The following is a 27,491-nucleotide window of genomic DNA, read 5'->3' on the forward strand; positions in this document are numbered from 1 at the left end:
ACGGATGCGGATCCGTGGCTTCTTTCTGATTCTGCTTCCGACTCGCTCTCGGACACGTCGATCTGGTCCCGGGCCATCAGTACAAGAAAGCTCGTCTGTTCGAGCTCGTAGTCGGTATCCTCTTCTGAAGATTCGTCCCATGTCGCCTTTAGGGCCCTTTTCTTCCTTGATTTCTTCGGATCTTTCTGATTTGGGCAGTTCGCCTTGATGTGCCCCTTCTGATTACATCCATAGCACGTTACCTCCAACTTCACCTTTGATTGAACTTCCTTGGACTGAACTGCCTTCTTGAGGTCCTTCTTGTTGAACCCCTTCTTCTTCTTGTACAATTTCTTTACAAGATTGACGAGTTCAGTTGTTAGTTCATCGTCTTAATCGTCTGACTCTGGTTCTTCTTCTGACTCTGGTTCGGTCCTGCGCTTTATCTTTGATTTGCGCATTCTCCCTGTTCCTGCAACCAAAGCCAACCCTTTCTCGATCGGGCGTGTATTAATCTGTTCATGAAGTTCGAATTCTAGAAAAAGTTCATCTAATTTAATAGTAGATAGATCCCTAGAAACCTTGTAGGCATCTACCATAGATGCCCACAAGGTGTTCCTCGGAAAGGCGTTTAAGGAGTACCTTATGATGTCCCGGTTATCTACCTTCTGTCCAATTGCATGAAGACCGTTGAGCAGATCTTGAATCCGGGCGTGGAGTTGGGCAGCTGTCTCACCTTCCTGCAGTTTGATATTAAATAATTTATTGAACATTAGGTCTCTTTTACTTACTTTGGTGTCGGACGTTCCTTCGTGAAGTTCAATGAGCTTCTCCCACAGCTCCTTGGCACTGTTGAAGGGGTCGACCCGGTTAAGTTCTTCTTTTGATAGGTCACACTGGAGGGTGCAGGTCGCCTTGGCATTAGCTTCCACCTTCTTAATCAGAGATGCGTCCCAGTCCTCGCATGGTAATGGCTTGTCGGCGCTATCAGTTGGTAGTTGGAGTCCGGTTTTGACGATCATCCAGACTTCAAAATGAGTCTGGAGATATGCCTCCATCCGACCCTTCCACTACCCGAAGTCGTCTCCGGTGAATAGCGCGGCGAGCTGTACTGTAGCCTTCTTGAAGGGTCATTTTAGATCAACTATGAAGAAAATAAACGACAAGAAAATTCCAGGACTTGGTCCTGAATTAGTAGTGCGGGAAGTATTTAAAAGAAAACAGACTTGAGTGGTGTTGCACCAACTTTGAAAATACCACGAAAAATTGTTTTGAATGGTGGTTACACCGATTCAAAACGACCCCGCTCTGATACCAATTATTGGATTGAAAGCGCTAGAGGGGGGGGTGAATAGCGCTCGTGGCTTTCACAATCGATTTTGGAATCGTAAAAGTAAATGCAGCGGAAAAGAAATAACACAAACACAGAAGACACGAGAAGTTACTTCGTTCGGAGCCTATCTCGACTCCTACTCGAAGGCCCGCGGTCGTTGACCGCTTTCGGTGGGCAACAACTATATAGCATAAATCTTTACAAGTATATGAGTACAAGTATGAGCTTAAAAAGAAAGACTATACCGACAAAATACAATATATTAAGAGTGGTCGCTGATTGTCGCAGCAGGGCGTTGTTGAAGCGTACGGAGCAGCACACTAGAGCGCAGGAGATCTTCTGTTCAAGAGTTGTGTTCAAACTGCACCTCGAGGCCTCCTTTTATAGCTCTGCAAAGTCTGATCCAAATCCCCAAGCTTCGGGATCACGTTTGACCTGACGCGGATCGGTCGATCGATCCCAAGGTTCGGTCGACCGATCAGGCGATCCCTCATATCTGATCTGCCCGATCTTCTCACTCCTCTTGGATCCAGTCAAACTCCATCCAAGGTTCGGTCGACCGATAAAAGGTCCGGTCGACCGATAAGCTCTTCTGACTCAGCCCAGTCAGCCTGATCCGGTCCAACCTCTGGAGATCTGATCTGTTGATTTGTGGGTTTGGTTGACTGATCCCAAGGTTCGGTTGACCGATCCCGGTCACTTCTAACTCTGCATAAAAAATGTTAGTTACCTGCAAAACAGAGTTAGAACACAATGGAATATATAAACAAATAAACTGACAACCTTCGGACTGTCCGGGTCTGACTTCTACTCCACTCAGGAGATTTACCTGTTGCCAGTGTGATCCTCCAGATCGACTGGACTTTTGCTTGGCGCTCGTTGCCTCCGGACTTTCTGCTGGACACCCGCTTCCCAACCCGTCCAGTTTTCCTCCTGGTTCGCGACACCAGGACTTTCCACCTAGGGTTACCACCCCCTAGGACTTTTGCCTGAAGCACTCGACCTGCCAAGACTTTCCGCACAGGGTTACCACTTCCTATGACCTAGGGTTACCATCCCCTAGGATTTTTCCCTTGCCTAACCGCAGCTAGGACTTTCCTGAGACACTCAATCATACACATTAGATAACAATTAAACTTAACTTTGGATCCCTTTATCATTATCAAAACTTGAGTTCGATCGTCGGATGCTTCCCGCACCAACAAGATCTACAAATTAGCCTGTGACATCATAAATCTAATCATTTCAAGAAGAATCTAATTTCTTCTTTTAGCTACCCCATTTTACTATGGAGTTTCAGGGATTGTCATCTATTTAATAATCCCTATATCATTATATATTGTCTTGAACATATTAGACAAATATTCCCTTCCACGGTCAGTGCATAAAGTATTAACTTTACGTTTCGTTTGATTCTCAACTTTATTCGTATAACAAATGAAGGAATTATAATAAAATTGTACAAAACAATTAAACCATACCTCATTGCGGTGGAATTGGGAGAGGAGAGAATGTTGGATGAAGAAAGCTGCCTCTTGCTATCGGAAGAGCAATCATAGATGCAAAATCAGAAAGTGCTTACAAATTCACAAACCAAATCCCTGTGTTTATGGATATTCTCCTTCTTTGTTCTCACGGACACACCCTTTGGACGAATAGATTGGACGCTTAAATAATAGGAATCCCATGAGGGATATATCGATAAATTATCCCAAGGAAATATGGGCAATGTGGGCATCTTGGGTAGTCACACCCCCATTACCAATAATTTCATAAGTAGCATTTGGATAAAGATGCAAACTTGATGCATGTTCCTCCTTAGAGTGACGAACTCTCTTCTTTCGACATTGGTGCAGGTAGGCTATTCCTCTCACGATGCCAATTGTGATTTGGTATATGGTCCTCCAACTCAAATGAGAGGAACGGTCGATGTGGAAGAGATGGGAGTCCAAAGAGACATTTGCCTCTTCGATCCTTGAGAAAAAAAATCCAAGTAGACGAACGAGGTTGACATGTTGGATCCTCCCGATAGTGCTCACCTCCGTCTGAAACTACTTCTCTCCTTTAAGAAGGCCTTCCAGTTTCTTCATGATGATATCATGATGTCGGATAGGATAGCGATTATCCTACGGGCTTACTAAGAGAAAGAGGCAAGAAGAAATAACCACCGTCTTCCATATTTTTCTAAAAAATAGAAAATTTAATTAATAACTTAGGATTATTTCTCAAACAGCTAAACACATGCTTATATAGATTCCAATCCTAAGACACGAAGAAATAAAAAAAATCTAATATATAAACTATGATTCCTATTTTGTAAAGAAAGGAAAGAAATTTTAAAAGAAAAGAAAAAAAATTATTAACAAATTTACAATCATAAAATTCTTAAACGGACTCAAAATCTAAAAATATATTAAAGATAGAAATTACCAAAAATATTTTTAAAAAAATAAAAAATACCTTAAATACCAAAAGGTAAATATTAATAATAATAATAATAATAATAATAATAACTTACGGATCTTCCTACATTAGTTACCTCGAGTTAAAAGAACTCATCCTTGAGTTTATAGTAGTTTCAGGTGATAGTCCAGGAGAAAGATCATCTAACACCAAATATGTAAAATCTACTAGCAGATGTTGAACTTTGGGAATCCTCATTGATCTGCTGATGAGCACGACATCATGGATATTGTTCTTGTCCATCTTCATCTCCCTTTCCACGGAGAAGGCTTCTCTTAGGAACTTGGCAAAGTCGACCATGGAGTAGTCGTTGGGGATGTGCGTAGGGTATATGCTGAGCTCCTTGTGAGAGGAGAGGCCAACTACAACCTTGCTGAAGCAATGCACCTCCTTGTCCTTGTTGTAGTTGATCACTAGAAACTTGGAGAGCTTCTAGAACACCAGGAGGTAAGGTAGACTGACTCACCATCATTCTCGAACAACGGGTTCAACCGATGAATAGGGATGACGGGGATGACCATCTCTTCAATAGCTTTGACGGTCTTCATACCATCATCCTCAGCCGCAATAGCCTTTCCTTGATAGGAACCAATAGGGTAGGTAAAGGTTTCTCCTCTACTGGGGGAGCAAGCTCCTCGTCCTCCAGCTTTGGAGGCTCCTTCGCAACTTGCTCTGGCTCTATCTCATCTTTGTTTGGGTCTTCTTCATCTTGGTGATTCTCTTGTTGTTGCGCACCTAATAAATCCAAGCTTGAAATAGAGCCTTTCATAGGACAATTAATATCCTGAGTGCCACCAATAGATTTATCCGATTCTACCAATGAATCCTTGGAAATAAAAAAAATCTCCTAAACAATTAAAGTAACAAGGTCATCATCATAAAGTACCACGACAACTTCTTCCTCCAAATCATCTTCGAATTTGTCAAGGTCAACTTGAGCGTCAAAGCTATTGTCCTCCATGAAAAAACCTAATCGTCCTTGGAATAAAGTTTGAGTGTACCCAAAAGGAAAAAAGTGATCTTTCATCTTTTTCTTCATCTTCTCTCAATCCTTGATCTTGATTTTGTCCTGTCTATCTTGTGAGTGTTGCAAGTGCTCTCACCACACCAATGCTCGACCCATGAGTCTGATGGCAATCAGCTTCACCTTCGCCTAATCCAAAACTTACTTATAGTTGAAGATTCACTCCACTTTTTTGATCCAATCAACAAAATTATCTGTCTGTAACGTACCAAAAAATTTGAGTATATCAAATCAAATTCTGAGGTCTCCATGTCGATCCTCTCGACCATGTACCTCACAAACTTCAAGATTTCACATTGCCAGATGTTGGATTAAATCTGAAACTTACCTCTGTAAATTCTCAATCCTCAACTATTTTTCATGGTGCTTGATAAACCCTAATTTTGTCATGAAATAAGTATCAAAAGAATTAAGTAATCAAATTTATTCTACACTAATGTAGCATCGCGATGACTCGGGCCGTCTCCCAACGAATGTATTAGTAGGGTGATAAACTCAGGATTGAATATTATTGCTTGGTATTTTGAAGTTTAAATGGGGGGTTTGTGTTCTAAGACTAAGGGATGAAAAGCAATGCACATGATAAGAACCTAACCTAGCCTAGACTACAATAGAAGAACAGGAAAGACAACATGAAGAGAATAAAGCATTTAATGATCCTAAAGCATGAAACAAAAGAAACCTATATCATTTAACAGAACCTAATCTAATCTAAACTAATTGCATCTACATGAAGAACAAGCATCAAATTAAGAATAAGCACTCAACTAACTAAAGCGTTGCAAGAATTTAATGAACTTCAATGTAACAATCATAGTAACATGAATGGTTGAGGAATTTCATCAGACACGTTGAAAGCATCCTCAAAATAGACCCAGATACATGAAATCCAAAATATGGGGAATTCAAGTCAATTACAATTCAACCAACAATGAATTCATACCGGAATTAAAACATGAACACAAGCAAGCAATCAATACATCAAAGAAGTATCAAATTTCAAAATGGAGCTTACAGCCAAGCTAGTACTTCTCCATGCTAAAATAGAACAAAGGAGATCAGTGGCGAAGAAGATGATGGCAGAGCTGCTCGAAACTCCGATCTGGAGAAGAAGGTAAACCCCACTCTCCTCCGATGATTGAGTCTCGATGATCGGCGTCGAAAATGTGATGGAGGATGGCGTCAGATGGTGGCTCGGCGGCGGCTCTGTGTCGAAGAAGAATGCGACGGAGATGGCTGAAATGTGGTCGGAGCTTGAATGGAATGGAGGTGGAATAGAGAAGTGAAACTCCTTGACCCTACTCTGATGGTGGAGGGAGCTCCAGTGGCCGACGGAAGCGGATGCAGAAGATGTAGTCGCGCCCTCTGCTTCGTCTCCAAAGATCGCGATCAAGATATAGATCAGATGATTGAAGTGGCATCGCCGGCTTGAAGATGGATGATGATCAGAGGAAGGGAAATGCCCTTGACCTCATTGGTTACCGGCTGTGGAAGGTGGATAGAGGTGCGGGATCACCTGGGGAAGAAGACGCGATCGCGCCTACACTCAGCAAATTGATGAACACGGGCACTGTAGTTTCTCACAGAATTTAAATCTGATCAGATTCGGATGGACGGCTAAGATTCTTCCATATCTTGATCAACGGTCGGATTAGTTCAGATCTAGTTCAAAGGATTCAGATCTAGTTCAAAGGATTCAGATCTTGATCTATGGTCCTTATCTACCCTCTCTTTGACTTGGATGGAGCATATGTTTAATGGATGACATAGATCTCTCCGAATCTCGAATGGACGACCTAGATTTCTTCGAAGATTGATCTCCCCAATTAATCTCAGAATTGAGCCCAATTTGGATCGATCTGACTTGATTCCTTGCCCTTTGATGCCTACAAAGATCATATTCAAATATTAACATCAAACATTGTAATTATGAAATAGTTTGCAACTAAGTCTAAAAATGACTCTAACTCATAAAACATGATGTAAACATGAAATTAACACATGAGATGAGAAGATTAAAAAGTATGTTTATATGAATCAAAATATCATAATCAAATGATGGTTATCAAATTCCCTCACACTTATTCTTGCACGTCCCGACAAGTAAACAAAACAAAGAAATAACTAAAAACTATCTCCACAATAATTTCCTAGCAATACCTAGAAGATAATAAAAGAAATTTAACTAAGATCATCTAAAGATCAAAACAATCATGAATACAATTACTCCAATAATCAATAGGCATGGTGATATCATCCATTTGAAAAATTAAGAAAGATACAACCTTACCAGGTAAATGTACCTACTCTAACTCTCACACTCAAATATGGATGGAAGTGGAGGTTCACTCAATGCAACTCACAATATTTCACTACCATAAGCTTGCTTATTTTCTAATTCTCCATCATTGTAAATATATAACATGCATGAATTGAAATAATTTTATAACTGTGTGAAGAAAATAAGAGAACAAGCAAAAGACTAGATAAGAAAAGAAGAATCAATGAATGGAAATTGAGAGGTTGGATTGATAAATCTGATGAGTCAACCAAATGTCATATATATAAGAATACCATTTGTAAATGATAGATCAAGAGATCTAGTTTGGCTTTCCTCTGATCAAATAACTACTCAAAGAATTCGGCACGCTATAGCTCCAACTTGGCACACCTTCTTTTGTATGACTATTTTCTTCTTCTTCTCTTTTTTTTTTATAAACTACACAACTTACAACTGGACTGCTGTGATGTACAAGTTCAAAGGTTCTAGGAAATATTTAAGATGATCAATCCTACAATTCATAAGCTCTAAAATAAATTCAGAACTCACATCCAAGATTGGACTAAATTCTGAATTCTGCCTAGGAAAACATAGCCATCATAACATTGGGTTGGCACATAGAGATCAAGACACTCCCTCTTTTATTCTTTCTGAACTCAAGCAACCAAGCAATTTGATTCATAACCTCAAATCCAGCAAAAGCTCGGATCATTGAAGCTGCCAAAGAATCAGAATTTTAGAAACTTATATATGAAGATTGTTCAGAAATCAGCACTGTCTATGGCTGTTGCCATTGCCCTCCTTCATCTTCAAATAATCCCTACACTATTATGTAATCATCCTTCCTTCCCTTGTCAATTAGTGACTAAGAGCTTCACTTCAGTTCTTCAATGATCAGAACTTGCAGCAAGTTGTTTAGATAAAGAAACACCTATTCCCTGCATTCCCATCCAAACAATTCCAAATTCTAAAAATCCTGATATCAATTTAATTCTGATTCCTGGATTTCAAAGTTTTGATTAACTAAAATTTGATAAGAGTAAAACACCAAATGACACTACAATACATGACTCAAGTTGGATTTGTCACTGTCCAGAATTATTCAAGAGAGTTTGACACAATTTAGTTTGCTTTTGACTCCAAAATCCTGATATCACTGTTATTTTTTTCTTTCTCTATTAACTAGAAAAACTTGCTGAAATCATGGAACTGATCTCTACAATTCATGAATTCAAAACCATATTCAAAATCATGCCAAAACTCCAGAAATGAAACTCATTTCAGAAATTCTAGTTTTCCAGAACTCAGTTTCAGATTTTGAAAGTCTGAAGTAGTTTAGGCCTGACTCATGTAGAGTTTATAGAGGTTATAATACCATTTAGCACTGAATTGTTAGGAGCCTCAATTTAAGGTATTCGCTGGTTAGAAACAGGGATCTACTTGGCACTAAACTGTTGTTATTATTTTTTTTTCAATCCTTCTTATTTTCTGCAACTCCTCATCTGTGTGCAATAGCCCAGCACTAATTAAAGTTCATTAACTCCCCCACCATAGGCACACCAAAGAGGCTTTCAATTTGCATTCAAGACTCCCTCCTGAAAATTTTAGAACTTCAGATTACAGAACTAGAATTCAGAATTTTCATAATTGAAACTTTAAGTTTCAGAATTGGGATTCAAGAGAATTCCAACTTAAGTCAATGAAGAATTCAGCTTAGACAAAGGACTCATTTAGCATTCCAATGGTAGAAGTTTGAATTAGAATTATTTCTATTCATAATCAGCATTTAGAGTTGGAACAATGCTGGGCTTTGATTCCATTTCCAGCATTCTAAATTCAAGTGGCGTTTGGTTAAATGATTGGAATGACTATGAGTATGTGTTTGATAGTAAGGTGGAATGAGAATGAGAATGGGAATGAAACCTACCAGTTATATGGGTTTTGCTGATTCTCATTAATCTGGAAATCATTTCTAAATTATCATTCCCAAACTTACAATTCAAATATTATCTTTTACTATCATTCCATTCCTTTATTCCCAAACCCATCAACCAAACACTCCCTCGGATTCAAGATTCCAGATGTGTCATTTACATTTTGAATTCTGCAATTTTCTGACTTCAAAGTTTCAAAAATTAAAAATCAAATGAATGAAAACTTTCGAATTTTTTTTCCGACTCCAGTTCAGAATATAGTTGGAGCTTCAATTCCAATTTGTTGTTGATAAGAAAATTCAATAAGAATTGGCACTTCACTTAGCAGTTATTTCTGAATTCAGCAATAGCAGATAATACTTCCTCAATTTTTTTCTATTCTTCTTCACTTCACTTTGATGGATCTTCATTCCTTAACAACAACCCTTGAAATATGAACTGCTAAGAATTTTTCTAGCAGCAATCCTTAAGATCAGCAGCCATCCAATTTTTTCTTTTTTGAGCTTTCTTTCAAATTTTTTCTATTAGATGTGTTACTAAATCTTACACCACTAAAACAGTATTCCCTCATATTTACACAAGAACATGACTGTTGCTTCCTCAGATTTTGAAATTTTCTAGCTCAAGGACTTCACCAACATCAAAAATCTGAGTGCATCTAATCAGTTAGGATCAACAATTCTAGCCTTCTATCCCAACAAAACCAAAAGTAGAACCTTTGAATTTCAGCCATAACTATTAAACATCACAATACACCAAATGACAATAGCAAGGCAATGGTTTAATACATCCAAGGAATGCTCTTTGCTCCCATTTTCCACAATAGCATAAGCTTGAACTAAACATCCAAAACATGCTAAAAAATCAGAGATCTAAAACACCATGAACCCACCCAAAACTTCAAGATCTCCCCACATATGCAACCCTTCCCCCACACTTAGAATTTTGGGTCTTCTAACTCATCAAGACATCAATCCAAACTCTCAATGAAAGAATGTCAAGCAAATATGGTGAAAGATAAAAGTATTGAGTGAGGGATTTAACTTGTATTTGAAAGGGAAAAGGAATCAAAGAATAGGAAAGAAAATATCCTTCATCATCTCCATGCATACATATGGTATTGTGACTTAAAAAAGCAGCTAAGCAAGTTCTAGAGTTCAATTGTCATGAGTATATATCACACAAAAAGAATAATAGAGTATAGGCTTTAGGTAGTCCTCCCTAGGTAATTTTTACAATCAAACTCAATTAATCAACATAAAATCCATCATCACACTCACCAATAGCATGCAAGTAAAGCATTAAATTATGTCTATTGACCTAAAAATTGACAGTCAAACTTAAAGAACTTTTACCATCTTAAATGTATTACTAGAACAATTTCATGGAGAATTTTATTCAAAATGAAATGCTATGTAGACCAAACAAAGTGCAAAGTATGGAAGTAAAATGCAAGTAAAGTATGAAACTAAAGAAAAGTATAAAGCAAAAAGAAAAGTAAAGAACGAACTCCCCTTTATTCCCAGTGGTTGGAAACGATTTAAAAGTAACATCCATGTCAGTATTGGAATGATTATTCCCAGTGGTTGGAGTCGGTTAAGAAGTAAGATCCATGCCAGTAGTGGAATGATTGCATTTGAAGTAATGACCTCTCCCTTCACCCTATTCTTTTTGAAAGTTCTTCTCGGAGGTTGATGACGGTTCAATTTAAGCATCCACTCTAGAAGCTTATAATCTCTTACAAAATCAATAAAAGGCAACACCTCTCACAAGCATGAAAAAATATTAGTTTCTATACCACATGGTTCAAGAAATGCATTGCATCCAATAAAGTCAATTAATGGTACCTCTATAAAATTTTCTGATGAATCACAAGAAATACTAAACTTGTCATGTTGAAACGTATCTAGAGGTTCTAGAATGGTGACTGTGACCTCCTCATCATCAAGTAATAGCTCAAGCTCTAGTTCAGATGATTCTTGGGGTATTGCTTCCAATGTGCAATCCCCTACACTTACATTATCAACATATGGTTCCGGTGATTGTGCAACTGAAAGAGGTGATTATTGGGGTATTGCTTCCACTATACAATCCCCTACATTCTCCTTTTCATCAACATCAGTACCTGCATCATCAACAATATCTACAACAATAGTATCAATAGAGTCAGAAATCCTTACAACTAAAGCATCACAACAAGAAATACTAGAGGATTCCTGTGGAGTAATGGAAACAAGATCAGGTCTATCAAAAACACTACAATCCCTCTTCTCACTGAAACATGGTGCTTGTTGTTGGCTAATGGACGATGTAAATTGGTTTACTTGTATCTGTAAATTTTGTATATCTGTAAATTATTTCTTTTGATGCTCTATCATTAGCTAGATAATCTCCTGGAGGTCCAATGTTGAACTAGGGGCTTGAACTTCATCTTGAAATGTTCCCCAGGGAGCTGGATCACTCTGGTAAGCTGGGTATGGCTCAGTAAATTGACCTTGTGTGTCCTCATACCTGAAATGTGATTGATCCAGCCAATTAGAATTATAGGAATTTGGAAATGACCCATGCCTATTTGGCTAATCCATGGGTGGATAGTATTTAGGCACAGGTTGATAATACTGAGTCTAAGAATGATAATACTGAGCCTCAGGATGATAGTACTGACTCTCCATCCCACTTCCAAAATACTGATAATATGGATCCATGGTCAAAGAAATTTCCCACTCTTATACTGAAACATTAGCAGATAAGATTAGAAGACACAGGAACATATAAAATCAAACACATGGATGTATGAACATTAAAGCATTTAACAACAATTTTTTTCAAATTTTTTTATGAAAAGAAAAAGAAACAATCCTAAGCTATCAAACACTACTACAATTCCCCAGCAACGATGCCAATTTTGATAAACCCTAATTTTATCGTGAAATAGGTATCAAAAGAATTAAGTAACCAAATTTATTCTACACTAATGTAGCATAGAAATGACTCGGGTCGTCTCCCAATGAATGTATCAGTAGGGTGATAAACTCAGGATTGAATATTATTGCTTGGTATTTTTGAAGTTTAAATGGGGGGTTTGTGTTCTAAGACTAAGGAATGAAAAGCAATGCACGTGATAAGAGCCTAACCTAGCCTAGACTACAATGGAAGAATAGGAAAGACAGCATGAAGAGAATAAAGCATTTACTGATCCTAAAGCATGAAATAAAAGAAACCTATATCATTTAACAGAACCTAATCTGATCTAAACTAATTGAATCTACATGAAGAACAAGCATTAAATTAACAATAAGCACTCAACTAACTAAATCATTGCAAGAATTTAACGAACTTAAATGTAACAATCAGAGTAACACAAATGGTTGAGGAATTTCATCGGACACGTTGAAAGCATCCTCAAAACAGACCCGGATACATGAAATCCAAAACATGGGGAATTCAAGTCAATTACAATTCAACCAACAATGAATTCATACCATAATTAAAACATGAACACAAACAAGCAATCAATACATCAAATAAGTATCAAATTTCAAAATGGAGCTTACAACCAAGCTAGTACTTCTCCATGCTAAGATAGAACAGAGGAGATCAGTGGCGAAGAAGATGATGGCAGAGCTGCTCGAAACTCCGATCTGGAGAAGAAGGTAAACCTCACTCTCCTCCGATGATTGAGTCTCGATGATCGGCGTCGAAAATGTGATGGAGGATGGCGTCAGATGGTGGCTCGGCGGTGGCTCTGTGTCGAAGAATAATGTGACGGAGATGGCTAAAATGTGGCCGGAGCTTGAATGGAATGGAGGTGGAATAGAGAAGTGAAACTCCTTGACCCTACTCCGAAGGTGGAGGGAGCTCTGGTGGCCGGCGGAAGCGGATGTAGAAGATGTAGTCGCGCCCTCTGCTTCGTCTCCAAAGATCCCGGTCAAGATAGAGATCAAATGGTTGAAGTGGCATCGCCGGCTCGAAGATGGATGATGATCAGAGGAAGGGAAGTGCCCTTGACCTCCATTGGTTGTCGACGATGGAAGGTGGATCAGGGTGCGGGATCGCTTGAGGAAGAAGACACAATCACGCCTGCACCTAGCAAATTGACAAACATGGCCACTGTAGCTTCTCAGGGAATTTAAATATGATCAGACTCGGGTGGACGGTTGAGATTCTTCCAGATCTTGATCAATGGTCAAATCAGTTCATATCTGGTACAAAGGCTTCAAATCTTGATCTATGGTCCTTATCTACCCTCTCTTTGATTTGGATGGAACATATGTTTAATGGATGCCACAGATCTACTTGGATCTTGAATGGATGGCTCAGATTTCTTTAAGTTTGATCTACCCAATTAATTTTAGAATTGAGCCCAATTTGGATCGATCCGATTTGAATCCTTGCCCTTTGATACTTACAAAGATCATATTCAAATATTAGCATTACACATCATAATTATGAGATAATTTGTAACTAAGTCCAAAAATGACTTTAACTTATGAAACATAATGTAAACATGAAATCAACATGAGAAGATTAAAAAATATACTTATATGAATCAAAATATCATAACCAAATGATGGTTATTAGTGCTCGACTTCCTTATTCGAAATATGCCTGTTGTTGCTGTTAGAAATTATAAATGGAAAAATAATCAAAAAGGTTTAAATACCTTTTGGATGATTAAAGGGTGCATCTAATGAAGAGGTAGTATGCCTCTTGGAAAAGGATGCGATCTACATCGCCCATTTTGAAATAGATGGATGAGATCTAATTGAAGCAAGAGATTCTTATACCCTTTCATATGTATAAATAAAGTCCCTCACATACTCATTCATTCACTCACTTCCTTCCAAGCAAAGTAAGCATTGCATTTTTGCATTGTAGAGTTCAAGAAGCTTCCTCGGTTCGGAGGTCTTGCGATTTGTAGTGCTGCTATCGCAAGATAAAAGTCGTTGTATCTTAGGAGACGATTGTCGTATTTCGTAAGCACCGTGTGCGGGGCAAATTCGTCTTAAAGAGATAGAGTCTAACTCTAGCCTTGACTTAGCTGAAAAAGATGGTATACCATCATTCTGCCTGCACTCAGTTTGTATTAGCAATAAAGGACCCAACATTTTTAAGATGAATTTTCTTTGTGCAAACTGATGGCTGGAATCAACGACGTTCCAACCAGAGAGAAGCCGAAAAAGTTCAACGGAGCCGACTTCAAAAGATGGTAGCAGAAGATGCTGTTCTACTTGATAACATTAAACCTTGTACGGTTTTTTGCATGAAGACCCACCAGCTGCTACGGAAGGTAATTCCAATAGTAAGGCTGCATGCGATGCGTGGTTGCACAGAGATTTCCTGTGTCGTAACTACATTCTCAACGCATTGTACAACGCGTTGTATAACGTGTATTGTTCAATAGAGACGGCAAAATCTCTATGGGAGTCACTTGAAAAGAAATACAAAACCGAAAGCACCGAGTTGAAGAAATTCATCGTCGACCAGTTTCTGAATTTCAAAATGCTGGATTCCAATAGCGTAACATCTCAAGTCCAAGACATGGAACTGATAATGCATGATCTAGATGCCAAAGGCATAAAGCTGAACGTGTCATTCAAAGTAGCTGCGGTAATAGAGAAACTCCCTCCGTCGTGGAAGGATTTCAAAAATTACCTAAAGCACAAGCAAAAGGAGATGGGATTTGAAGATCTAATCCTGAGGCTACAAATAGAGGAAGATAATCGAAAGATGTCCGACTCCAAAGGAACGAAGCGGGCAGTCGACGAGATGTCCAACCTGGCTGAGCCAAAAGCCAAAAAGCAGAAGCAATCCAAAAAGAATGCTCAAGGCAAGAAATACAAGGGCATATGCTACAACTGCGGAAAGCTAGGACACATGTCCAAGGATTGCAGATGCCCGAAGAAACCAACCAAAAGTCAGAAGGATGCTACGAACTAAGTTGTAACTTCTGACGACATGGAATTGGATCTCACTGCGGTCGTGTTTGAAGCCAACACGGTGGTGGATAACTCGAAGCAGTGGTGGATCGATACTGGAGCAACCCGTCATATCTGTTCTAATAAGGCAATGTTCTCCAAGTATACTCCGATAAGTGGAAGAAAGCTCTATACGAGCAATTCCATGACATCCCCGATTGTCAGACTCAGGAAAGTTGTTCTGAAAATGACGTCTGGGAAAGAGCTAACTCTCATTGATGTGCTACATGTTCCCGACATCAAGAAAAACCTAGTTTCTGGATCAGCACTTGTTAAGGCCGGTTTCAGACTAGTATTCCAGTTAAACAACTTTGTACTTACGAAAAATGATGTATTTGTAGGTTGATCCTGTCCGAATCGCTGAACCAAGGGACACTGGGCACGCGGCACGCTCCCAATCGTTGGAGTGAACTTCCGGCTAGTCGAACGAAGCTCCGGCGATCCTGCACAAAAGTCTAGCCGGGAAGAGTTCCCGGCGACGACCCTCCGACGCTCAAGTCAGGTAAGTGGTGGAGAAAGTGGCTGCCAAATTTGTATTATGCGTACCTTCGGCGAAGTAATAGCCTCTTTATATAGGATGGAGAAGGAACTGATGCACGTCTACCGAGGCGCGTACGTGTCAGCAGCCCATACCATGGTACGTACTTGTCAGAGAGCTTACCTGACACCATGCTGCCACAGTCGAGCATGTTCTTCGATGTGACGGCAGGACCACCCGTTGTCAGACTAGAAGTATGGCATAGCCATACGACTTGACGGCTGTCAGCAGATATCCCCGTCTTTTACCCACCGTCTGACTGGGGTGCCCGGCCCGCCGAGCGGGCGATGAACGTCGTCCAGACGAGCTTGATTCTTTGCGCCGTCCAGGCGGCACTTCCTTCCGCTCGGTCCTTACGCACTGTTTTATTTGAGCGTCGGAACCCTGGTCCCTACCAGGGTGCCTTTTACTATCAGATTTCCCTTTCTTCTGAGTCCGGTCGGCTTGCCCTTTTCCGGCGAACCACTAGATCCTTTGACCTACCCTCAGCGTTGACTCCTTATGGGATTCCGGATTTTTACTACCGGATCACTTGCCTTCCTATCGAGTCTAGTCGAAGGAGGCAATGTCCGACTGACTGGACCGCCGATCTGTCGAACAATGATCATTGCCTTAGGCCGCTCGGCCATGCATAAGGATGCTCCTCCGAGCGGCGATATCTGTCCGTTCGGCGATACTTTGTCCGTGCCTTGTATTTTCTTGGAATCGATGTCCGTTGTTCTCCCACACTACCCATCACGTGCTCTGCGCACGGTAAGAGGAGCTCATTAAATGCGGCTAGTAACCGGCTGACACGTGGCGACCGTGCATTTGTCAGAGTATGGCGGTTGCGTCACTTCCGATGGGACAGCCGCCGTTTGAAACGGACGATCCGATGACAACCTCGATATCGATGACCTGGATCGGACGGTGGAGATCGTTTCCGGGCGGCGATATAAGACCCTTGACTCCGTTTCCGCCGCATTTCGTCTTCTTCGTTTCCAGATTCCTGTCACTCCTCCCTTCGCCGGCGACTTCGTGCTCAGATTTTCCGACGATCGCTCGGCAACTTCCGATCATCTCCCGCGTTTGTAAGATCCTTTTTCTCGCTCCAGACGCATTCCTCTTTCTGTTAATCATCCTTGTCAGTCGGTTTTCTCCCATCGCTTGAACCATTTTCTTCTATCCTGCATTCTGGCCTTTCGATCATGACCAGTACCTCGCAGTCAACCGGCGGTGTTTCGGGTCTTTGGTACTCGAACATGGAAAGTCGGTTCGACGAGGAAGACGCCATGCGACTTACTCGAGCATATGACCTACCGACCGACCACGAAATAGTGTTAGCCACGCCTTCCGATCGGCCTAATGATCCTCCGTCCGGCACTGTTGTCTTCTTTCGTGATCAATTCCTGGCCGGACTACGTTTTCCTCCTCACAAATTCTTCTTAGAAGTTTGCAACTATTTCCGCATTCCGCTCGGCCAAGTAGTTCCCAATTCTATTAGATTGCTGAGCGGAGTGGTAGTTTTGTTCAAACTGAACGGCATTCCCTTAACCCCAAAAATCTTCCACTACTTCTACTATCCCAAGCAAGCCGAGTGGGGCACCTTTGTTTTCCAATCTAGGATAGGCTTCGTCCGCTCCAACAAACACTGGAAGGAGCATTTTTTCTATATACGCTTTCCCGAGCGGCCCACTTTCCGCACCAAGTGGCAGACGGCTATGCCTGCGCAACCGGAGCTCGGCAAGTTTAGAGGTGACGCAGACTATCTCCACGCAGCCGAACAGCTAGTCGGTCAGCGCTATCACATTGACAAGATGCTTCTCCCAGGAGTAATGCATATATTCGGCTTGTCTTCTACACCAGCCGATCTGCCTTGTAGCATGAGTAAGCTTCCCTATCTCCCCCTTTATTTTGTTCTAACTGATTTATTCTCTGCTTCTGCAGCTGAGGTCATGTGGAAGGCCAGAGCCACCGAGAAGCTCAAACTGAAGGCCGCTCGGATTGAGGCGGTGACGAGCAAGGAGGCCGCCGAACGGAGTCTTGCTCCGGCTGATCCGGCCGGCGAAGAAGGTGAGGGGACGCCAACGGTCCCAGAAGCCCCGGACGCCCCCGCCCCTCCTGATGAGGCCAGGGCAATATAGAACCTGCGAGTGAAGCTGAAGTTACGCACTCGGAAACGGAGGCGACCAGAATCCGCACCTGCCTCTACACTTGATGAGCCGCAACCTGAGCGGGATGCAGATGCGCCGGCGCTGTCCGGAACAGTTTCCCTCGAGAGTACCCCAACCCCTCAGGATTCTCCGAGGGCCAGCTTGGAGGTGCCGCCGTCCAGTCCTTCAAGGACTCGACGACGTATCAGGCGTCGGGCCGAGCGGCCAGAATCTACTTAAAATCGTTCTGCGCCTCCCTTCAGAGGCGTACATGGCTGCCGCCGATCGGCCGGTGTTTCCTGAGCAGATGATCACCTTGACGGGTCCTCTCGCGCAAGCTTGGATAGATGCTCGGAGTCGTATAGCCAAGTTGACTCCCGGGCAGCTCGGCGACAGCAACCTTCAATCAGCTACTGGGGTATGGCCCCTCCCCTTCCTTTCTCTCATATTTGAAGTTTTTAACCTGCTCGTGTTTGCTAGCAGAACTGGGTGGAGCAGATCGCCATTAGCGATCGGTTGGCCGAGCTGGAGGAGGAACTGAAGAAACAAAAAACGGCGGGGGATGCCAGGCAGTCGACGGCCGCTCTGGAGAAGGCCAAGAAATCGCTAGAAGCCGAGCGAAAACGAGCTGCTGATCTGGCGAGCAAGGTCGTTCGGCTCGAGGCAATGATTAAACAACGAGACAAGGAGATTCGGACGGTGACCACTCGGAAGCAACAGGCCATCAACGATATGGACCACATGAAGATGGAGATCCGGGGGCTGGAGCAACGCATCAAGGACCTCGACGCTCTGCTGGCCACCGAAAAAGAGAGCCGCTCGGCTGATCTCCAAAGATTCGATGGGGACTTGAAGGATCTCCAAGCTGCTAGCGACGCTGCCCACGCCGCGCTCAAAGAATATCAAGAGGGGGAGTCGGCCCGCTCGGACGAAGTGAGGAAGGCGTTCCTCCGCTCAGAAGACTTCGGAGAGAAGTTTACCGACAAGATATCCCTCACGTTCGAGGAGGCCATTAAGGCGGCGGTGGGCTATCTGAAGACCAAAGGTCATCTGCCTGCCGAGCTGACCATCCCCGACGAGGACCTGGCGAGCGTGATGGACAACATCCCCGACGCTCTTTTTGATTTTGATGTGTGAGGAGCGTTTCTGTTCAACTTCTTTTTGAATTCCCGCCGTTCGGCCCAGATTATCTGTGTAATGACCTTTTCGGCTTGCATATTAGACAATCTTCGGTTCCTTACTATTTTAGCGAGAAATTTTTCCCTCGTCCCAACTTTTAAGTGTTTCTTAAAACTCTTCCGCTCGGCACCATTGATGGCGCTCGTTCACTTGTTCGCCTTTTTTAATTCTGATTAACCGTCTATTACTTCGCGCCTCGCCTCAAAGGGGTTTTTGCTGGATTTTCGCCTGACTTCCCGCTCGGACATTTATAGACGTCGGCTCGTCTTCCGATCTTTATCGTCGGAGCTCGACGGCGCGGGTATTTATAGTCGGTCGGCGCGGCTCTCGATTTTTAACGACGGGGCTCGTCGACGCGTCCCAGTTAGATTACACACCTTATATTCTATCGCAGCTCGGCCGAGCGGCCTGGGGTCTTCGATTCCAAGCTCCCGGCTCGTCGGCGCGGATATTTAGATTAATTATAGACGCCGGCTCGTCTCGATATTTATCGTCGGAGCTCGAGCGGGCGGCGGTTGGAGCGGCTCTCGGTTTTTTTCGACGGGGCTCGTCGACGCGTCCGCTCGGATTAATTATAGACGCCGGCTCGTCTCTCGATATTTATCGTCGGAGCTCGACGGCGCGGTTTTTATAGCCGGTCGGCGCGGCTCTCGATTTTTAACGACGGGCTCGTCGGCGCGTCTTCGGATTAATTATAGGCGCCGGCTCGTCTCGATATTTATCGTCGGAGCTCGACGGCGCGGTTTATCGGCGCGGCTCTCGATTTTAACGACGGGGCTCGTCGGCGTCGATGAGACTACACACCGGCGAGCGGCTCGGGCCTTCGTTCAGCAATAACCTCCGCTATCACCCGATCGGTAGGGTTTTGGTTTTCTTTACGCCACCCTAGTATGCGGCCGGTAGAATAGCTCGGGGTCTTCAAGTTCGACGATGCTTATATTCTATCGCGGCCCGAGCGGCACTGGGTCTTTGAGTCCAAGCTCCGGCTCGGATATGAACCTTCTGAGCGGTGAACCGTTCATCGGAGAATGCTCAATGTGTTTTATCTTTTGCTTCCCATCGCAAGCATATAGGCGACGAAAAAGTATATACATTTATATTTAGCGCACCTGTCACCCAGCGCGGAGAACGTACTCCCGACCGAACGGCTCATGGTCTATTTCGTCGAGCATTTTGGCTCAGATAATTTACCTCCGTTCGAACGGTACGGGGCCCCCGATTTTCGAGCGCTCGGCTTGACCCATATACATCCGGCCGAGCGGCACGGGGCCTTCGTTTTTTGATGATAATGCCTTATTTTCGCTCTTTTGACTTTTCATTTCTGCATTTTCAGTAATCAATCGAAAAATGTACACATGGTGATTTATAGTGATACACCTTTCACCCCGCCCGGTAAGGCTGGAGGTGGTTCGCACTCCACAGTCTATCTAACTGCCGACCGTCTTCATCCTCCAGATAATACGCGCCCGAGCGGAGCTTTTCGATGATTTTGAAAGGACCTGCCCATGGAGCTTCAAGCTTGCCGACGTCACCGACCGGCTTGATCTTCTTCCACACAAGATCGCCGCCCTGGAATGATCGGGGAATCACGCCTGGTTGTAGTTTTGCTTCATCCACTGACGGTATGCCATCAGCCAAACGGACGCCTTCGCCCTCTCCTCTTCTACCAAGTCCACTCCATGTTTCTTCGTTCGGCGTTGTCATCATCGTAGCTCGGATCCGGTTGACTCAACTCCAACTTCGATGGAATGACGACCTCACCGCCATATACCAAATGGAACGGTGTGACTCCTGTTCCTTCTTTGGCGTCGTTCGGATGGCCCACACTACGGAGAATTTCCCGGTTGGCGACTTCAGCTTGACCGTTGCTCGAGGATAGGCCACGGATGTGAAATGTTGCTCAATGCCGTAGCTCTTGCACCAATCCTCTAACATCTTCCACGTGAATTGCCGCCCATTGTCGGACACTAGTCGGCGAGGATGCTGAACCGACAAATGATGTGTTGCCGGATGAATTTTTTAACCATTTGTTCAGTAATCTTTGCGAGCGGCTCGGCCTCCACCCACTTGGAGAAGTAATCCACCGCCACTAGTAAGAATTTCCTCTGCCCGGTCGCCATCGGAAATGGACCCACAATATCCATTCCCCATTGATCGAACGGACATGAGATGGTTGATGCCTTCATCTCCTCTGCCGGTCGGTGAGAGAAGTTGTGATACTTCTGGCATGAAAGGCAAGTAGATACTATCCGAGCGGCATCTGTTTGTAAAGTTGGCCAAAAGTATCCGGCTAAGAGGATCTTTTTGGCTAACGAGCGTCCTCCCGGATGACCTCCGCATGATCCTTGATGTACTTCCTGGAGGATGTAAGCTGAGTCCTCCGAGCTTACACATTTCAGCAGAGGACGCGAGAAAGCTTTCTTGTAAAGCTGATCTCCGATGAGTGTAAATCGACCGGCTCTTCTTCTGAGGAGCCGGGCTGCATATTCATCGGATGGTGTGGTGCCCGAACTGAGAAATTCTATAATAGGTGTCCTCCAGTCTCTTGGAAATGTGAGGCCTTGCATCCGGTCGACATGCGCCACCAGCAGCGTTTTTTCAATTGGTTGCTGAATGGCGACCGGTGTTATTGAGCTCGCGAGTTTGGCTAACTCATCGGCCGCCTGGTTCTCCGTTCGGGGAATCTTCTGAATAAGCACCTCTCGGAAAGTAGCTTTGAGTTTTTCAAAGGCCTCAGCGTAGAGCTTAAGCCGAACACAGTTGATTTCAAAGGTGCCGGAGAGTTGCTGAGCGGCTAACAGTGAATCCGAATAAAGTGTCACCCGACCGGCCCCCACATGCCGAGCGGCCTGCAATCTGGCTATAAGGGCCTCGTACTCGGCTTCATTGTTAGTCGCTTTGTAATCTAGCCGGATGGATAAGTGCATCTTTTCCTCCTGAGGTGAGAGTAGTAATATTCCGATCCCACTTCCGAGCCGGGTGGAGGATCCATCCACATATATTCTCCACATAGCCTCCGGCTCTGGTCTTTGTACTTCGGTCACAAAATCAGCCAAGGATTGGGCTTTAATCGCCGAGCGGGGCTGATATTGGATGTCAAATTCACTTAATTCTGTCGTCCACTTGATAAGCCGTCCGGACGCTTCTGGATTCAACAGCACCCTTCCGAGTGGACTGTTCGTTCGGACAATGATGGTGTGGGCCAAGAAATACGGTCGAAGGCGCCGAGCGGCTAGAACCAAAGCTAAGGCCAACTTCTTGAGCCCAGTGTAACGAGATTCAGCGTCTTTTAAAATGTGGCTTAGAAAATACACCGGCTGCTCCTCGCCGCTCGCCCTCACAAGTGCTGAGCCTACAGCATGCTCAGTTGACGACAGATACATATACAGTGACTCACCCACGATCGGCTTGGCCAGCACAGGCAGAGAATTTAGATATGTCTTCAACTCTTCAAATGCTTGGTCACACTCTTCATCCCACTGGAACTTAGTAGCCTTGCGCAGGATCTTGAAGAATGGCAGGCTCCGGTCGGCGGTTCTGGAGATGAATCTGGATAAAGCAATTATCCGACCGGTCAACCTTTGCACTTCTCTTGTATTTCTTGGGGGCGGCATGTCTTGCAGTGCTTTCACCTTGCTGGGATTTGCTTCGATTCCCCGCTCGGTCACTATATACCCCAAAAAACGCCCTCCTTTAGCTCCGAACAGGCACTTCTGGGGATTTAGCTTGACTCCATATTTGCGCAGCGTTCGGAAGGTTTCTTCTATATCCTTGAAAAGATCGGCCGCTCGGACGGATTTGATAAGAATGTCGTCCACATAAACTTCCAGATTCCGCCCGATTTGCTCCTTGAACACCTTGTTCATCAAGCGTTGATAGGTGGCCCCGGCATTCTTCAATCCGAACGGCATCACTTTGTAGCAATATGTGCCGTCGGCTTACTTTTTCTTGATCCTCCCGGGCGAGCGGCACTTGATGATATCCTTGGTAGGCGTCAAGCATGCAAATTAATTCGCAGCCGGCCGTAGAGTCCACCAGCTGATCTATCCGGGGCAGAGGATAAAAGTCCTTGGGGCATGCTTTGTTTAGGTCTCGAAAGTCGATGCAGACCCTCCACTTGCCGCCCGGCTTGGAGACCAATACTACGTTGGCCAGCCAGCTCGGGAACTGCACCTCGCGTATGTGGCCGGCCTTCAGAAGTTTTTCTACTTCCGCTCGGATGATGGCATTTTGTTCGGCACTGAAGTCCCTTTTCACTGGCCGAGCGTCCGGTCGGACATGCAACTCATGCTGCGTCAGGCTTGGTGAAATTCCGGGCAACTCATGTGTCGACCAGACAAAGACATCATGATTTCGCTGGAGGCATTGGATCAGCTTCTCCTTCTGCTCTTCCTCCAGATCCGAGGCGATAAAAGTCGTGGCCTCCGGTTGGGTCGGATGGATCTGAACTTCCTCCTTTTCATCATAAATTAAAGCAGGAGGTTTCTCGGTTATGGCATTTACCTCGATTCGGGGCGCCTTCCGAGCGGAGCAAGCTTCTGCTCGGATCATCTCTATATAACACCGCCGAGCTGCTAGCTGATCTCCACTCACTTCTCCTACTTTGTCCTCCACGGGGAACTTTATCTTCTGGTGGAAGGTTGAGACAACCGCTCGGAATTCGCCGAGCGCCGGTCGTCCCAAAATGACGTTGTAGGATGATGGAGAGTCGACCACCACGAAGTTTATTGTCCTGGTCCCTGAGCCTCCTCTCCCAGTGAGGTGGCTAGCCGGATCTGTCCGACCGACTTCGTTGCCGATAAACCCGTAGAGCGGGGTCGTCATGGGCAGCAGCTCAGCTCGATCAATTTGCAGCTGATCGAACGCCTTCTTGAATATGATGTTGACCGAGCTCCCTGTGTCAACAAATATGCGGTGAATGGTATAATTTGCTACTACCGCTTTAATGAGCAGAGCGTCGTGGGACACTTCTACTCCTTCCAAGTCCTCGGGTCCGAAAGTGATTTTGGTCCACTTGCTCGCTCTTGGCTACACCGTGGATCTGCGGTATGGACGCGCCTTCTGCTCGATTGAGTCTCCTCCGGTCGGTCCGCTAACGATGATCGCCCCGGGAAGTATTGTTTCGGTTTTCCTCTTCCCGAGCGGACGGTCGTGACCGTTCTCTGGACGCCCGGCGATTCTCCTGCCTTGGAGATCGATGCCGCTCGGGTGTCTGCTGATGTCGTCTCTCGGTGCGGGTCCGGTCCGTTTCATGGGTCCTATGTCTCCTGTCGATGGGAGGAGATCGTCGTTCGGCTTTCCTGGGAACAGGATTGGATACAAAGGGAAGGCTTCGGCAATCCCTCATGTTGTGCGTATCCGTCTGATGGAGGGTGCAGAACATAGGGGTCCACCTCTTCTTTGGCTTGGGCCGAGCGGCAGCCACCTCTTGTACGTGAGATCTGGCATGGGGGGATCGGATTGCATCGGCCCTCGGTCCTCTAGGGGGCTGCTGAGCGGTGTGCTGTTTCCGCTCGGCATGAGTAGATGCTCGCTCGGCTGGAGCTTCCTTTTTCCGAGCGGCTTGCGCTTCTTCCACGTTTATATATTCGTTGGCTCGATGTAGCATGTGATCATAATCTCGGGGCGGCTTTCGGATGAGCGACCGGAAGAAGTCCCCATCCGCAAGGCCTTGTGTGAAGGCGTTCATCATCGTCTCCGAAGTGGCCGTTGGGATGTCCATCGCCACTTGGTTGAATTGCTGAATGTAAGCTCGAAGCGATTCTCTCGGCTCTTGCTTGATGGCGAACAAGCTGACACTTGTCTTTTGATACCGCCGACTACTGGCGAAGTGGTGGAGGAAGGCCGTTCGGAATTCCTTGAAGCTCGTGATGGATCCGTCCGGCAGCCTCCGGAACCACCGTTGAGCCGATCCCGAGAGAGTGGTAAGAAAGACTCGGCACTTCACTCCATCGGTGTATTGATGGAGCGTGGCTGTATTATCAAACTTACCCAGATGATCATCCGGGTCCGTTGTTCCATTGTACTCGCCGATCGTCGGAGGCACGTAGTGCTTGGGCAGAGGGTCTCGTAGAATAACCTCCGAGAATTGGCGATTGATCCGCTCGGGAGATGAGTCCGCCCGGGGAGCTTTCCCTTTTCTGTCGTCTCGCCTTGGCATTTCGTCTGAAGAGGAGTCTCTATCTCTCCGAGCTGGTACGGCTTCAGGGGTGCGAAATAAGGCCCGGTGGAATGCGACGGTGGCTGGAGGTGCTTCCGCTCGGCCACCTGACGCAGATGTTGCTTGTTGCTCCGGCCGTTCGGCCGCTGCTTTCTGTTTTTGTTCAACAATTTTGGCGGCCCTTATCTCGACCAGAGCGTCGAGTTCTTCCCTAGAAAGCGTCACCGTGTGTTGTCGTCCAGCCTCGTCCATTGTTTCTGATCGGATGCAGGAGCGTTCCCACAGACGGCGCCAATTTGATCCTGTCCGAATCGCTGAACCAAGGGACACTGGGCACGCGGCACGCTCCCAATCGTTGGAGTGAACTTCCGGCTAGTCGAACGAAGCTCCGGTGATCCTGCACAAAAGTCTAGCCGGGAGGGGTTCCCGGCGACGACCCTCCGACGCTCAAGTCAGGTAAGTGGTGGAGAAAGTGGCTGCCAAATTTGTATTATGCGTACCTTCGGCGAAGTAATAGCCTCTTTATATAGGATGGAGAAGGAACTGATGCACGTCTACCGAGGCGCGTACGTGTCAGCAGCCCATACCATGGTACGTACTTGTCAGAGAGCTTACCTGACACCATGCTGCCACAGTCGAGCATGTTCTTCGATGTGACGGCAGGACCACCCGTTGTCAGACTAGAAGTATGGCATAGCTATACGACTTGACGGCTGTCAGCAGATATCCCCGTCTTTTACCCACTGTCTGACTGGGATGCCCGGCCCGCCGAGCGGGCGATGAACGTCGTCCGGACGAGCTTGATTCTTTGCGCCGTCCAGGCGGCACTTCCTTCCGCTCGGTCCTTACGCACTATTTTATTTGAGCGTCGGAACCCTGGTCCCTACCAGGGTGCCTTTTACTATCAGATTTCCCTTTCTTCTGAGTCCGGTCGGCTTGCCCTTTTCCGGCGAACCACTAGATCCTTTGACCTACCCTCAGCGTTGACTCCTTATGGGATTCCGGATTTTTACTACCGGATCATAGGTAAAGGGTACTTAGAACAAAGTCTGTTCAAAATGGTTGTAATGACTGTACACCATGAATTTGATGGTAATAAAATAAAAGCTTCCAGCTATGTTGTTGAGTGTTTTAATTTGTGGCATGATCAACTTGGGCATGTCAATAATAATACTCTGAAACATCTCGTCAAGTTAAATTTATTACCAAACGTCAATGTTGACGAAACACACAAATGTGAAGTGTGCGTGGAAGCAAAAATGATGAGACTACCTTTTTATTCGATGGAAAGGTCAACAACTCCTTTAGAGTTAATACATAGTGATCTATGTGACTTAAAATTCGTGCATACTAGAGGAGATAAAAAGTATTTTATTACTTTTATCGATGACTGCATGAGGTTCTGCTATGTCTTTCTTTTAAGAAGTAAAGATGAAGTCTTAGAAGCTTTCAGAACCTATAAAACAGAAGTTGAAAATCAACTTGATAAACGAATTAAAATAATTCATAGCGATAGAGGAGGAGAATATGGTGCACCGTTTGCTGAGTTTTGTTCAGAATCTGGCATTATCCATCAAACAACGGCACCTTACTCGCCTCAATAAAATGGTGTTGCCGAACGTAAAAATCGGATACTAAAAGAAATGATAAATGCCTTGTTGATAAATTCAGGCTTACCCCAGAACTTGTGGGGGGAAGCTATACTATCAGCAAACCACATTCTCAACAAAATCTCTCACAAGAAAAATGATAAAACACCATATGAACTATAGAAAGGCCACAAGCCATCGTACAAATACCTAAAGGTATGGGGGTGCTTAGCAAAGGTCAAAGTACCTAAGTCAAAGCAAGTAAAGATCGGACTTAAAACGTTCTATGCGATATTCGTCAGATATACCCATAACAGTAGTGCATATCGATTCATAGTTCACAAGTCAAACATTCTTGATATTCATGTGAGAACAACCATAGAATCTTAGAATGCAATATTCTTTGAAAACATATTTCCAAATAAGAAGGGAAATGTTCAAAGTGATAACAATGGAAGTTCTAACGAAAATGACGTTTCTGAACTTAGTTGTCGTAAAAGGACTATTGGCAATCAAAGCGAAGAGTCACGTCGGAGCAAATGAGCTAGAGTTGAGAAATCGTTCGGGCCGGACTTCATGACTTTTATGTTAGAAATGGACCTAAGAACATTAAGCGAAGCTCTCTCTAGTCCCGACACCCCAATGTGGAAAGAAGCCGTCAATAGTGAAATCGAGTCCATCATGAATAACCATACTTGGGAACTAGTAGACCTTCCTTCTTGTACCAAACCATTAGGTTGTAAGTGGATACTAAAATGCAAGTATAAAGCTGATGGATCAATTGACAAGTATAAGGTCAGACTTGTAGCCAAAGGGTACAGGCAAAAGGAAGGCCTTGACTACTTTGATACCTACTCACTGGTGACAAGGATTACATCCATACAAGTGTTGATAGCCATTG

At 44.4% G+C, this 27,491-nt stretch overlaps 1 long non-coding RNA gene across 1 annotated transcript; it reads right to left on the minus strand.

Moving 5' to 3' along the window:
* Window positions 1-5,669: 5,669 nt before the first annotated feature.
* On the minus strand, window positions 5,670-12,559 carry LOC122056101. The gene is made up of 2 exons (XR_006133025.1): window positions 11,680-12,559; window positions 5,670-11,525 (listed from the first exon to the last, which is right to left on the minus strand). It is a non-coding gene; the product is annotated as an uncharacterized LOC122056101 (long non-coding RNA).
* Window positions 12,560-27,491: the final 14,932 nt, after the last annotated feature.

This window comes from Zingiber officinale, chromosome 3B (genome assembly GCF_018446385.1).
Source record: "Zingiber officinale cultivar Zhangliang chromosome 3B, Zo_v1.1, whole genome shotgun sequence".
NCBI lineage: Eukaryota > Viridiplantae > Streptophyta > Magnoliopsida > Zingiberales > Zingiberaceae > Zingiber > Zingiber officinale.